Source organism: Carcharodon carcharias, chromosome 12 (genome assembly GCF_017639515.1).
Source record: "Carcharodon carcharias isolate sCarCar2 chromosome 12, sCarCar2.pri, whole genome shotgun sequence".
Taxonomy (NCBI): domain Eukaryota; kingdom Metazoa; phylum Chordata; class Chondrichthyes; order Lamniformes; family Lamnidae; genus Carcharodon; species Carcharodon carcharias.
The window spans coordinates 50,029,964-50,044,370 of NC_054478.1; the positions used below are offsets into that span (position 1 = coordinate 50,029,964).

At 45.6% G+C, this 14,407-nt stretch overlaps 1 protein-coding gene across 3 annotated transcripts in view; it reads left to right on the forward strand.

The window, feature by feature from the left end:
- LOC121284922 (nck-associated protein 5-like) overlaps positions 1 to 14,407 on the forward strand; it is a 716,253-nt gene that overhangs the window by 9,424 nt on the left and 692,422 nt on the right. For all 3 annotated transcript variants that reach the window (XM_041200836.1, XM_041200840.1, XM_041200841.1), the window contains exon 2: positions 10,996 to 11,039. The gene's annotated coding sequence lies outside the window, so the exon portion shown is untranslated. The remainder of the gene's footprint in view (positions 1 to 10,995; positions 11,040 to 14,407) is intronic.

Sequence of the window (14,407 nt, forward strand, 5' to 3'; positions counted from 1 at the left end):
TAAACTGGGCGACCGCTTTGCAGAACACCTGCGGTCTGTCCGCAAGAATGACCCAAACCTCCCTGTCGCTTGCCATTTTAACACTCCACCCTGCTCTCTTGCCCACATGTCTGTCCTTGGCTTGCTGCATTGTTCCAGTGAAGCCCAACGCAAACTGGAGGAACAACACCTCATCTTCCGACTAGGCACTTTACAGCCATCCGGACTGAATACTGAATTCAACAACTTTAGGTCGTGAGCTCCCTCCCCCATCCCCACCCCCTTTCTGTTTCCCCCTTCCTTTTCTCTTTCTTTTCCAATAAATTATATAGATTTTCCTTTTCCCACCTATTTCCATTATAAAAAGAGAAAAAAAAAATATTTATTTATTTATTTTATTTATTTTTTTTACATCTTTTATGCTCTCCCCACCCCCACTAGAGCTCTACCTTGAGTGCCCTACCATCCATTCTTAATTAGCACATTCGTTTAGATAATATCACCAACTTTAACTTTAACACCTGTGTGTTCTTTTGTATTATTGTTGTTGACATCTTTTGATGATCTGCTTCTATCACTGCTTGTTTGTCCCTACAACCACACCCCCACTCCACCTCCCACTCTCTCTCTCTCTCCGCCCCCCACACACACACCTTAAACCAGCTTATATTTCAACTCTTTCTTGGACTCGAACTCAAGTTCTGTCGAAGGGTCATGAGGACTCGAAACGTCAACTCTTTTCTTCTCCGCCGATGCTGCCAGACCTGCTGAGTTTTTCCAGGTAATTCTGTTTTTGTTTTTGTTTTGGATTTCCCGCATCCGCAGTTTTTTTGTTTTTATGTCTTTGAATTTATATGTGCTACTAGTGTCAACATATACTCAGACTGTTACCTCTTCTGGTCTGAAATATTAAGACAGGATATGTCGGGGCTGATTTTCCTTTACCCTGCTGTGAATTAGTTGGTCTGTTTTTGGAAACTGACTGACTTGAGTGCACCTGAATCTACCTGTATTCCTGGGTTCAGGCCATCAGTGTGTTGTGAATGAATGTTGGGCAAACCTATTGCACAGTTTTGGCAGTTGTCCTAACATGTTATGACCATAGCTGGTGTTAATTGCTGCACAAACCAAATTCCAGAGGGCAATACCCTCTTCTTCACATTCTGAAAATGAGAAGAAATGTACCAATCTCAGCAGTAAGAGGTCCAGTGAAACTTTTGGGACTTTAAAAAATAAATGGTAACAGTTTTATTAACAAGAATAAAATAAATAACATGGTTACAGTTACACATTTAAGGTTAGTCTTATAAACCATTCCCCCAAAACTCTCTGGTAAAAAAAAACTGTGGATGCTGGAAATCCAAAACAAAAACAGAATTACCTGGAAAAACTCAGCAGGGTCTGGCAGCCTCGGCAGAGAAGAATAGAGTTGATGTTTCGAGTCCTCGTGACCCTTCAACAGAACTGACTGAATGTTAGAAGAGGGGTGAAATATAAGCTGGTTTAAGGTGGGGGGGGGTGGGGGGAGAGAAGTGGGGGGGTGGTGGTGTGGTTGTAGGGACAAGCAAGCAGTGATAGGAGCAGATAATCCAAAGATGTGACAGACAAAGGAACAAAGAAGTGTTGAAGTGGTGATATTATCTAAAATGTGCTAATTAAGAATGGATGGCAGGGCAGTCAAGGTACAGCTCTAGTGGTGGTGGGGTGGAAAGACTAGCAGGGCATACAAGATTTAAAAATAATGGAAATAGGAGGGAAAACAAAAATCTAGATAAATTATTGGAAAAAACAAAAGGAAGGGGGAAGAAACGGAAAGGGGGTGGGGATGGAGGAGGGAGTTCAAGATCTAAAGTTGTTGAATTCAATATTTAGTCTGGAAGGCTGTAAAGTGCCTAGTCGGAAGATGAGGTGCTGTTCCTCCAGTTTGCGTTGGGCTTCACTGGAACAATGCAGCAAGCCAAGGACAGACATGTGGGCAAGAGAGCAGGGTGGAGTGTTAAAATGGCAAGTGACAGGGAGGTTTGGGTCTTTCTTGTGGAAAGACCGCAGGTGTTCTGCAAAACTCTCTACTTGTTTAAACCCACAACACCTTTCAGGCAACTCTCCCTTATAGATGTCTATTATGAAATCCAACAATACTACACAAGACAAACTCAATAAAGGCATACCACATGACCTCTAACCTCTTTCACTCTGCGGTGGAATTTGGAAGGATTTGCGTTTCAACAAGGTGTGAGAACAATGGAACAGGAGATCAAAGGGGAAAATACATTTTAGAGTTACTGTGGAGAGCTTTTTCACTGAGCTATGGATGGGAAAGCAAACTGGTGGGATTCAGAGCTTGGCAGGGGATAATAGATACCATCAATGCTAACCAATACTGTACAGAGGATATGGGCATTAGAAGAATTTTAATGATTTCATTTGATAGAGAAAGGACTGCAACACCATCCCACCTGACACTGATCCACATCAGATTGCCAGAAGTCCAGCCTGTGGTGAGTAATGAGTTGCTGCAGTCCTTTGGAAGGAAACTTGGCTAATTTCTAAGAGGTCATTCCAATTAGAGGAGGTAAGTTGCTGGTTGTGATTGTGCTGAGTCATGAGCACTCAAGGTTTCTTGGAGTTTAGCTTGATTGCCTTGGGGAGTGACAGAGGAATTTTCCAGAGTTTTTCTTTGAATTGGCAGCAAGTTTTTCTCCTTTTATAAATTCATTCATGGGTTTGCCTATCCCTAACTGCCCTTGAGAAGATGGTGGTGAGCTGCCTTCTTGAACCGCTATAGCCCATGTGGTGTAGGTATGCTCACAGTGCTGTTGTGCAGGGAATTCCAGGATTTTGACCCAGCAACAGTGAAGGAATGGCGATATATTTCCAAATCAGGGTGGTGAGTGACTTGGAACGGAACTTCCAGGTGGTGGTGTTCCCACCTAACTGCTGACCTTGTCCTTCTAGATGGTAGTGGTCGTGGGTTTGGAAGGTGCTGTTGAAGGAGCCTTGGTGAATTCCTGCAATGCATCTTGTAGATGGTACACACTGCTGCTACTGTGTGTCAGTAGTGAAGGGAGTGAATGTTTGTGGATGTGGTGCCAATCAAGCAGGCTGCTTTGCCCTGGATGGTGTCAAGCTCCTTGAGTGTTGTGGGAGCTGCACTCATCCAGGCAAGTGGGGAGTGTCCATCTTACTCCTGACTTGTGCCTTGCAGATGGTGGACAGGCTTTGGGGAGCCAGGAGGTGAGTTACTTGTCGAACAATTCCTAGCCTCTGATCTGCTCTTGTAGCCACAGTATTTATATGGCTAATCTAGTTCAGTTTCTCTTGCCTCTTGCCTTTTGACTTATCCAGTAGGTAGGGTGGTTACTGTGATGCAAAGTGTACCAAACGATACTGTTCACTGGAGTGGGCAGGTTTGTGCTTCCCAATCTGTGTTGGCTCCAGGTTCATTAACACCTCGATTTTAAAATTTCTTCTTCTTGTTATCAACCCAAATTTTCAGAGGAGTGGCAATCATTGTTGCATTGCTGCTCCACTCGAAAATTCCCCCGACTCGATTATGCACCGTATTTCTTCCAGGGTCTTCTGAGCCAGTTTTTCCAGGAATGTGGAATGCAATGCCCCTTGGAGAGCGCTGTCGGAGCAGAGTGGAGTTGGGGAAGACAGGACATGTTCCCTTTTTATGGAACCAGTGCTAAGTGTAAATGCCCAGTTTGAATGTTAGTGAATGGGTGAGTGAATGAATGAATGAAGAGGTAATGTGGGTCGGTGGGTGAGGTAAGTGGGTAGGTTGGTGAGGTGGGTAAATGTGGAAATGGGTAGGGTGGGTGAGATGGATAAGTGGATAGGGTGGATGAGGTGTTTAAGTGGTTAGGGTGGGTGAGGTGGGTATGTGGGCAGGGTGGGTGAGGTGGGTAAGTAGGTAGGATGGGTAAGGTGGGTAGGTTAGTGAGGTGGGTACTGTGGTAGAGGGTGAAATGGGTGAGGTGGGTAGTGTGGATGAGGGTGGCTGAGGAGGCTGGCGTGTGAGTTGGCAGGTGGGTAAGTGTGTAGGGGTGAGGTGAGTAAGTGGGTGAGGTGGATAAGTGGATAGGGTGGGTGAAATGGGTAAATGGGTAGGGAGGGTAAGGTGATAGATGAATGAGAGGGGTAAAGTGGGTGAGATATCTAAGTGGGTGAGGTTATAAGGGTGGGTGAGGAGGCAGTTGTGTAAGTTGGCAGGTGGATAGGGGTGAGGTGAGTAAGTAGGTAAGCTGGATAATTGGGAAAGGTAGGTGAGATGGTAGTGGGATAGTCGGGTGGTTGGGGGGGTGGTTGAGTCTGATTGGGATAGTGCGATGGTTGGGAGGTACTTGGATTGGGTCGGGGGTTAATCGGGTGCAGGGGTGTGGGGGTCATTGTGAGTGATTTGCAGGTCATTTATGTAGTTACCCAGATATTAGACTAGATTTTAATCTGTGTAACATTTCCTGGATAGCTATCCAGGTAAGTACATCGGAACTGTTCAGAGCTCTGACTCTAATTCAGAGCCGGAGACATGGAGGATCGAGGAGCAGGGGAATTGCCCATCAGAAGTTTAAACTTCCCAGGCAATTCCCACATAGGCCAGTGCACCAGGGCCTCCACAGGGTTCTGACACACATCTTAATCATATGTCTGATCTTCAACCATCGGGAGACTGGAAGATTTGGGCCTCCGTGTCCTTCCATGGCCTCACCCTTCTCTACCTCTGTAACCTCACCCAGCCCTACAACCTCTAATTCTGTCTTTTGGGTATTCCCAATTTTAATGACAATGTTGGCAGCCAAGCCTCCAGCTCCCAAGGCCCTGAGTTCAAGAATTTAATTCTTAAACGTCTCTGCTTCTCACTTCTTCTTTAAGACACTCCTTAAAGCCTATCTATTTGACCAAGTTTTTGGTCACTTGCCCTCACATCTCCTTACATTGCTGGCTGTCAAATTCTGTTAATCTCTCTCTTGCGAAGCACCATGGGATGTTTTACAATATTAACGTTTCTATATAAATGCAAGCTGTTGTTAGTTTGAAGTCGACCTTTTCTTATATCCATGTAGTTAAGTTTTTGTGCCATCATTGCCCATATTTTTATACCCTCAGTTTTTGTACCAAAGAAAGAATCTTTGGGCAGAATTTTTCGTCCTGTGGACGAGCGCGTGCCCAACCTGAATGGGAGTAAAATAGTGCGCAATGACATTGGGTGAGCGTCCCGACATCATCGCGCACTCGTGGGATATTTTGCTCAGTGGGCGTGTGCGGGTGCCGGAGTGGCGCCCACTATTAATTATGCGGCCACTTAAGGCCCTTAGCAGTCCAATTGACTGTGACTTTCCTTGCCCGTGCGATTTTCTGCTCATCGCATGGGCAAAATGGGCAGGCGGCCAACTGACGTTTTCACAAACCTCATCCAACCATGGGATTAAAAAGGGTCAGCATCATTGCCAGCGTGAGTAGACAGGAGTTTTGGAGATAGTTTGCTGCTGGTTGCTTATTGGTATTTGTCAGCTACATCTCTGTTCGGGGCTTCATTCTTAGCATTCCCAGGCTTCATTTCAGGACTCGTTGCTGTCTGCCAGGCCCCTGGAGGATTCAGACCGTGTGGACCCTTCCAGTATCAGACAGCCTTCCCTTACCCTGGCAATGGGGATTGTGGTCTCAGCTGTTGGCATCTCCTCTGAGGAGGAAGAGGGGCAGAAAGGGAGAGGAGGCCAGATGTCCCAATGTAACTTCCAGGGGAGGGAAACAGAATTACCTGGAAAAACTCAGCAGGTCTGGCAGCATCGGCGGAGAAGAAAAGAGTTGATGTTTCGAGTCCTCATGACCCTTCGACAGAACTGGTTGAAGAGGGGTGAAATATATGCTGGTTTAAGGTGGGGGGGTGGGGGGAAGAGAAGTGGGGGGTGGGGTTGGTGTGGTTGTAGGGACAAGCAAGCAGTGAAAGGAGCAGATAATCAAAAGATGTCACAGACAATGGAACAAAGAAGTGTTGAAGGTGGTGATATTATCTAAACGAATGTGCTAATTAAGAATGGATGGCAGGGCACTCAAAGTACAGCTCTAGTGGGGGTGGGGTAGAAAGACTAGCCCGGCATACACAAGATTTAAAAATAATGGAAATAGGTGGGAAAAAATAATCTATATAAATTATTGGAAAAAACAAAAGGAAGGGGGAAGAAATGGAAAGGGGGTGGGGATGGAGGAGGGAGTTCAAGATCTAAAGTTGTTGAATTCAGTATTCAGTCCGGAAGTCTGTAAAGTGCCTAGTTAGAAAATGAGGTGCTGTTCCTCCAGTTTGCGTTGGGCTTCACTGGAGCAATGCAGCAAGCCAAGGACAAACATGTGGGCAAGAGAGCAGGGTGGAGTGTTAAAATGGCAAGCGACGGGAAGGTTTGGGTCTTTCTTGCGGACAGACCGCAGGTGTTCTGCAAAGCGGTCGCCCAGTTTACGTTTGGTCTCTCCAGTGTAGAGGAGACCTTAAACCAGCATATATTTCACCCCTTTTCTAACATTCAATCAGTTCTGTCGAAGGGTCATGAGGACTCGAAATGTCAACTCTTTTCTTCTCCGCTGATGCTGCCAGACCTGCTGAGTTTTTCCAGGTAATTCTGTTTTTGTTTTGGATTTCCAGCATCAGCAATTTTTTGTTTTTATTCCAGGGGAGGGATCTGTGGGAGGTGAGGTGCAGGCACAAGGTGCGCAGGGCCAGCAGGCAGCCCAAGGTGGAAGGGGCCGCAGAAGACGCCACTATCCTGTTGCCAGGGTTTACAGGCGGTGATGCAGCTACCTCAATATGTTTGACTCCAATGTTGAAGGAGGTTCCACCTCTCTAGGGAGAGCATTTAGGACCTCCATTTGCCAGATGATTGGGCCTGAGATTAGCTCCATTTGTGTGGGCGGACACCCCATGCCAGTGGCTCTGAAGTTCACAGTGGCCCTCAACTTCTATGCCTCCAGCTCTTTCCAGGGGTCAGTGGGGGAATCTGTGTGGAGTCTCCCAATCAGCTGTCCACAGTTGCATTAAGCTGGCGACAGAAGCTCTGTTCTGGTGGGTACTGACCTTTATTCTTTACCGTATGGACGAGGCCAGTCAGGCTGAGTGAGCCAAAGGCTTTGCAGCGATTGCTGGGTTCCCCCATGTCCAGGGTGCAATCGGCTACACACACGTGGCCATCAAGGTGCCAGCGGATCAGCCGGGTGCCTTCATTAACAGGAAGGGATTTCACTCCATGAACGTCCAGATAGTGTGTGACCATAGGATGTATATTCTGCAAGTCTGTGCAATGTACCCTGGCAGCTCCCATGATGCATACATCCTGAGACACTCCCAGGAACCGAGGCTCTTCAGTGCTCCAGCCCGACTGGATGGATGGCTGCTGGGTGATAAGGGCTATCTGTTGAAGAGGTGGCTCATGATGCCTCTCCGCCACCCAAGAACAGAGGCAGAGAAGCGTTACAATACGAGTCGTGCCTCCACAAGTGCAGTGATAGAGAGAGCCATAGGTCTTCTCAAGTTGTGCTTCTGATGCCTAGACTGTTCAGGGGGAGCACTACAATACTCCCCGGAGCGGGTGTCACTGATCGTGGTTGCCCACTGCGCTCTCCACAATCTGGCACTGGCAATGGGGACCCACTGGAGGAAATGGATGTTGACGCAACAACACACGCCCCAGATGATGAGTCCAGTAGTGAGTCAGAAGAGGAGCATGGTGAGGAGAATGCTGAGGGTGTGGAACCAGACCTCGGTAACCTTCAGGCAGGCAGGGACACCAGGGACGCCTTGATCCAATGCTCCTTAAGCTAGGTTACCAAAGATCAGCTTCAAACGCATGCCAGGGCTGCTGCCTCCATCCCAGATATCATTTGCACACAAGGAACACTCTATACCCATGCAATAAAGTTCAGAGCCACCTGCATCCAGCATTACATACTGGCATTCCCCACACCAATGAAATAAAAAGGTGAAGCATACTCATGCCATGAAGACAAAACTTAATTTATGTCATTCTGACAATTCAATAACGTTAACAGAAATGTTTCTGGTATTCAACATTGGACCAGTATACATAAAGTTAAAAATAGAACATAAAATCATCATGACCTGTCCCTTTTGTGCTCATGGTGCCTTTAACTTTCATTTGCGAGTGCCACGTCTAGGCGCACCCGCTTTGCTGGCACCGGCATTGGAGATAGCTTGCTGACTCTGCTGTTTTGTTGACTTTGGTGGTCAACCTCTGTCCAGTGGAGCCTGTGCTGGCCCCACCTAGGAGGGAGCAGCCAATGCCATGGCTGGCATCTCCCAGTCACCGCAGCATCATTGGATGTCACGGTCACTGGCAGAGTGGTGGAGTGCCCTGAGAGGAGCCCACAGAGATGACAGGCAGCTTCTGCACCAACGTGAGTTCGCTGTGGTCCTCCCTGCATGCCATTGATGGACAGGCACCTAGCTGGGATACTGGGTGCCGCACCCATCTCCCACACTGGCATTGACCACCTGAGGTCAGTGCCTGTGTGAGTCCTTGCAGGTCTGAGAGCTACCCCAGGAACCCCCCATTCGGTTCCTGGAGCTGCCTCTCCATGAGAGTCGCCACTTTTTCAATGGAGGAGGCAGTGCACCCGGCCATGAGGGTTAACGCAGTGCTCAGGGTCTGCATGGACTCCTCCATCACCCTCATAGATGCATGCAGACCCTCATGGATTTCTGCCAGATCCTCTTGCAAATCTCACTGGACATCCAACATCTGCCGCCTATTGGACAACTCCAGAGGCTCATTATCAGCCTATGACTGAGCATCGCCCTGGTCCCCAGCAGTCCTCTGACTGCCGGTGCCCTGGGCCCTCTCTGCCTCCACCTGCACCTCAAGTGATTTTGAAGTGCCCTCACCAACGCACACTGATAAACTAGCTGCCGCTCTAATGCCCACCAAGGTGCTGGTATATCTGCTGGTGCCTGCTTTGGAGAGCTGGTGTGACGCAGGTGCAAATGACGCCCAGTGCCTCTGGTTATCAGGGGTGGCCCTTCGAGGTCCGGAGATCGAACGCCTGCTGGCGAACCTAAAAGAGAGAAGAAGGACATATCATTAGTTAAAGTCATCACACTGTCACTGTGCATGCCAGGCACCCTGCTGAGACAGACGAGATCTGCATCATGGTGCCCTTGATCAATGGGGACTCCAGGTTCGAGGCTCACTTCAATGAAAAGACTATACTAGAATGGTTGACAAACCGAAAGTCCCACCTCTATGCACTGCGCTCTTGGTCTGGCACCCCGGCCTTTCCACGCCCAGTTGCACGTGGGGTGTGCAGGTCTCAAGCTCCAGGGCATCTTGCTCATAGCTCGAAAAGATTAGGAGGTTAGCACTGTCTCCGCCAATCTGCGACCTTTCCATATTGTTGTGGGCAGACTTCTCCTGAAACAACAGAGGAGCATTGATTAGTCCGCTCTATACCTGCAGCGCCATTGCAGCCTGCCCAACCCCAGTTGAGGAGCACCTCCCAGGGCACTTCCCAGTCGTGGCTTTAGAGCCAGAAGGCACTCAGTCCAAGCAGCGAGGACTTACCCCCTTGGCCAGCTCTGGCATAACTGACAGTTGGTACGCAGACTCTAGCACCTCTGACGTCCACGGGGGGATGGCTAGACCTTAACATTTGCACATTGACACAGGCCAACACGGTACTCACCCTTCTGAGCACAGCAAGTCATTGAAGCGCTTCCGGCACTGGACCCAGGAGTGCCGCACCACGTCCCGGCTGCTGAGCTGCGCTGCCACCTCCTCCCATGCACTCCACCCTTCTGAGCACAGCAAGTCATTGAAGCGCTTCCGGCACTGGACCCAGGGGTGCCGCACCACGTCCCGGCTGCTGAGCTGCGCTGCCACCTCCTCCCATGCACTCTTGGTGTCCCGCCTGGCAGCCACCTCCTCCAAGAGGATGGCGGGGCAGTCATCAGAGAAGCGGCTCCCAAGTACCCACCCATCCTGCTCTCCCACCTGCCGTGTCCAGCCGCAATTGACTCCATTGCAAATGTACAGGAGACGTCTATGAGAATGTACTTGGAAATCTTTGTTTGAAATGGTCTCCATTTTCTGACCTCTATTGTATGGTATCCCATTTATTGACATAGGCTAAGCATTTAATTCCTGCTCACTGAGCAGGAACATGTGAATGTTTTCAGCATCTGAATGAGCCACTTAATTACTACCAGTGGTTAACGAGACAATGAAGGCAAAATTCAATTTTGGCTTCAATGGGAAGGAAAATCAGAATGGATGCACATCCAATGTCAGCAATAGTGTGCTATCAAGAAGGCAAAAATTGACTAAATTCTTATGTTTGAATAATAAACCTAATATGTTTTATAGTACTGATGCACTGTTCATCAATTTTAAAAATGAGCATTATTTGAAGAATTCTAGGAAAAAGTTTTCAAAAAAATCTTATATTATGGTTTGTAATTGGTGCTACAACAAGTTATAATTTCTTGTGACTTCTATATTTTTAATATAAATTGACCTGATCTCGAACATTTATTTTAATGCTACTGTTTCCCTATATCAATGTTCGTGTAAATTACAACTGACTGAGTGAGGACAACCATGATGATTAGCAATCCTCAAAAGTAGGCATTTATATTCACATTTTTGTGGCTGAAAATTAAAGTAGAATCTTAACCAAACAGAATTGGTCACCATAGTTTGCAAAAGATTTATTCTATCTTTTTAATTACTTTCCATTCTAATATAAAATACTCAGAACTGAATAAGTTAGATTTTCCTAAGTGCTGAAAAGCAATTATATTTTACACTATGTTATTAAAATAAGATAAAAATGTTAGCAGTGCAACATTAATAGGACTAGAATTTATTTCACCTCAAGGAAATTAAAATTTTGTAATCTGATAAAGATGGGAATATTTTATTACTTAGAGTTCTATCCTACTTTAATTAAAAGTGTTTATTAGTGTGCAAACTCTGTTTTCTTAGCCATCATTTACAATTTTGTTTCTCTCAGGGTCTGAGTTATTTTGTGAACAACAATTTTCCACACATTTGGAGGTAAGTTCTCATCAGTCTTATATATGATAATTAATAATGCCTCATGCTCTGAAGCAACAAACTCTCAAAATGTGAAAGGTTAAAAGGTTGGGACAAAGTAATTGCAACCCTTTAATTTACTGTTTCTACCTTGTTGGTTATTGTTGAGATTAAATGCATTTTTATCAAAGGTTGGTGGCTTTATCTTGTAACATGGGAGAGCTGATGTTGATTGGATAGTACAACTCTGTGGAATTGTGCCCCAGGTTGTACTGTATTCTGTGAAAGATGCAAATTGTACTTGACATACAGTATCTGTATGGTGGCCCTGTTTGGCATAGAAGAGAATACCATGCATATAAGTGGCTGTGAAACAGATAAGGCAAATTGAGGGCTGGAGCAGAATGAAATAATATAGCTAAATAACAGATGGCAAACAAATTACTTGAAAATTATTCCATTTCCCTGATACTATTTATAAGTTGAATATTTGTTTAATTTTGGGAAAAAATAATGTTGGGACTACATTGTTTGAATATCTCCCCATATTTGTCATGTCTACCATTGTGGGCAGGTATTTGGGAGGCAACAACACTTTGAGGACTCTGGGGAGGAAAAGTAGTTGGGGATGGGGCAGTAATTTGGAAGGATAGTGGTTCACTGGCCTTTTTTGGAAGGATAGTGGGATCACAGGTAGGTTTATTGAGGAGAGAGGTGGTGATGGCTGATTTAATAGAGAGAGAGATAACACCCAAAGGGACAGAGCTTTTATCAATATTGGTCAGGAGGGGATGTTGGGTAGTCAGCAGTTGAGAGATAATATGGTTGAGGGAGCATGAGGTGCGTCTCATGGATAAGATGAGCTCAGAGAGGGCTTGAGGGGACATAGGAGAGAAACAAGAGAAGGGGAGAGTTCAGAAGTAAGGCGTGGGTGTGGGTGTTGGTGGGGGGTGGGGGGGGGTGGCATTTCTTTAGAGCAAGTTTGAACCGGTGCGCCAGTGGAAGGGAGAGATGCAACAGAGGCAGCTGATCAGAAGGTCTCCATCTTAATGACACAAAAGCCCATGAGCTCCTTGCTCTTGTTGGAGGTGAGGGCGGAAAAGACGGGAGAGGGCTTTAAGAAGATGGTTTACAGAAGAGAAAGGAGCCAGGGTTACCAATGCTCATGGCTTTGCCCGGACACTAGTCACTACAACTTTGTTGGATCCTGGTCACCAGTTTGTTGGGGACTTATGGATCCTGGTTGCACACTTGTTTTGTGATGGCCGAGTTGGTACAATGGACAGTTGATCAGCAGATAGTTCTTACGTGGAGCACATTCTGTTTATTTACAAAGGCACTCAGCAGCTACACTTGTGTGATTTCAACTCAAACCCTGTCTCCATTCTTCTGCTTACTAACTCAGACTACTGACTACAGAGGTAGTCCATGCTACTCCTCTGTTGGTTACGTAAGATCATGTGATCTTCCTTTATAACATCCTTCTTAAAGATATACTATGCATTACATAATGCCATAATTATCACAAACTTCCTGCTCCATTTTGATGAGGGCTTTGACATTAGATATTCTTCCTTTGATCTTGTTCACCTTCCTTATATTATGCATTTTCTTGCCCTGCAGAAAGAAAGAGAGGCTAAGGGCTAGCGAGTGGCTCTTGAAAATAAAAATGGATAAATGTATTTGCTCTGGGTATGGTCCCAGGAGTGTGCAGGAACATGATCACCCTCCTTGTCCTTAGTACCTTCACTACGACCTCCAGGGAAGCTATGGGCTTACCATATTCTGAAGTGATTGGTTGGATAGCCAGCTATCAAAATAAAATGAGACCCAGGCTTTAAAACTGGCTGTGCCTCATGCTGGTCACAGTAGAGGCAAGAAACCTGCTGCCTGGCCTGATTTAAAATCAGGGTTCCAATGTGCTCCATCAAATCTCTTCGCTCAAGTTGTGCAGCCTTATGTAATGTGACCCTGCCCACATGAACCTGGATAGACAAAACTGTACACTAAATGGACACTGTACTCCAGAATTCTTTTCCTGTTAATGGCCTGATTAAAGAGGTATATAAACTCCTCCAGCAGATTTGAGCTAGAGGATTGAAGGATCTGACTCCATCTCACATGGCTGATTTTCCCTGACATCTTGCTGCAGACCCTCCAATTTGTTTACTGTAGCCCACAGGAGGCTGTTAGGAGAAGGTAGCAACACATCATGTTGTCAGTGTTGTGTAGAACTGCCTTCCCTGATGGAATGTCTTCTCTGGCTGAGGTTTCTTTTACCTGAGGAAGTCTCCTTGTGCTTCGTCACATCTCTGCTATGAATATAGCAGTGGCCAAATGTGACTCAATTTATAGAGATTGTTCTATTAATGGTTTCAGACTAATCATTACATGATATGTAGAAGGTCTGTTATAATTGGCAAATAGGTACTAAATAATCGATACAATTGAAGTGAGTGATAGAGTTGGATTTTATTGATGTGAATTTGTGGCTGCATTGATATTAGGTAACCATAATCAATTGTGGTTTTCAAATAACTTACACTGAATGGGAATATTGTTTTAAAATATACCGTACTTTACTCATCAGGTTGCTTAAACCCTTGGAAAGTATTTTCTTCCTTATGGAGTAAATCTAATTGATGATCACATGTTGAAGACATGTTGGCGCAGTTTTTGGTTGAGGGTTTTTGTGATGAGGTTTGGACTTTTTCTGATCCAATATCAGCTCTTAATTCATTTCTCATCATCATGTTACATTTTGGAATATTTGTTAATTTTCTCAGGTATCAAACATTATACATTTGTTCACCCTTTAATCATTGTCAATATTAATCCATGCCAAAAAAACTGTAAAAAATTGCTTGTTTAGATAAACCACTGGTGAATTATTGCTTTTCAGTTTATGATCATTAGAATATATTAGCATTGCTAATGTGCTTCAAATAAAACAAGAGTTTGCACTGGTCTAGCACTTTTAATGCAATAAAATTTCCATAGCGGCTTCGCAGAAAGAAGAATGTGGCAGAAAAGGATAATAAGCAGGAGTAATTAGAAGAGAAAAAGGAAGTGACCGAAAGCATTAGCGAAGTGCATTGATTTTAGAAGGCTGTGAAGAGGGAGAAAGAAACAGTGGGGTCTAAACTCAACATCATGCACCTGTTTTCCAGGAATGAAATGGCCACAATGATAACCAATTTGCATCCAATCTCCATGGATGTTTGGGCCACTGCTAACCTGGTCAGTGTCATTTTTAGGCAGCTCCGGCACAGCCAGCTAAAATCATGTCTGTGCTCATTTTACAAGCTCCAACTAGCAGCTCTGGCTCCTGAGTTGCATAATAAGTAATTCTTAAATGGATTGCTCAAAGAAAGGCCCTGAAATGTCCC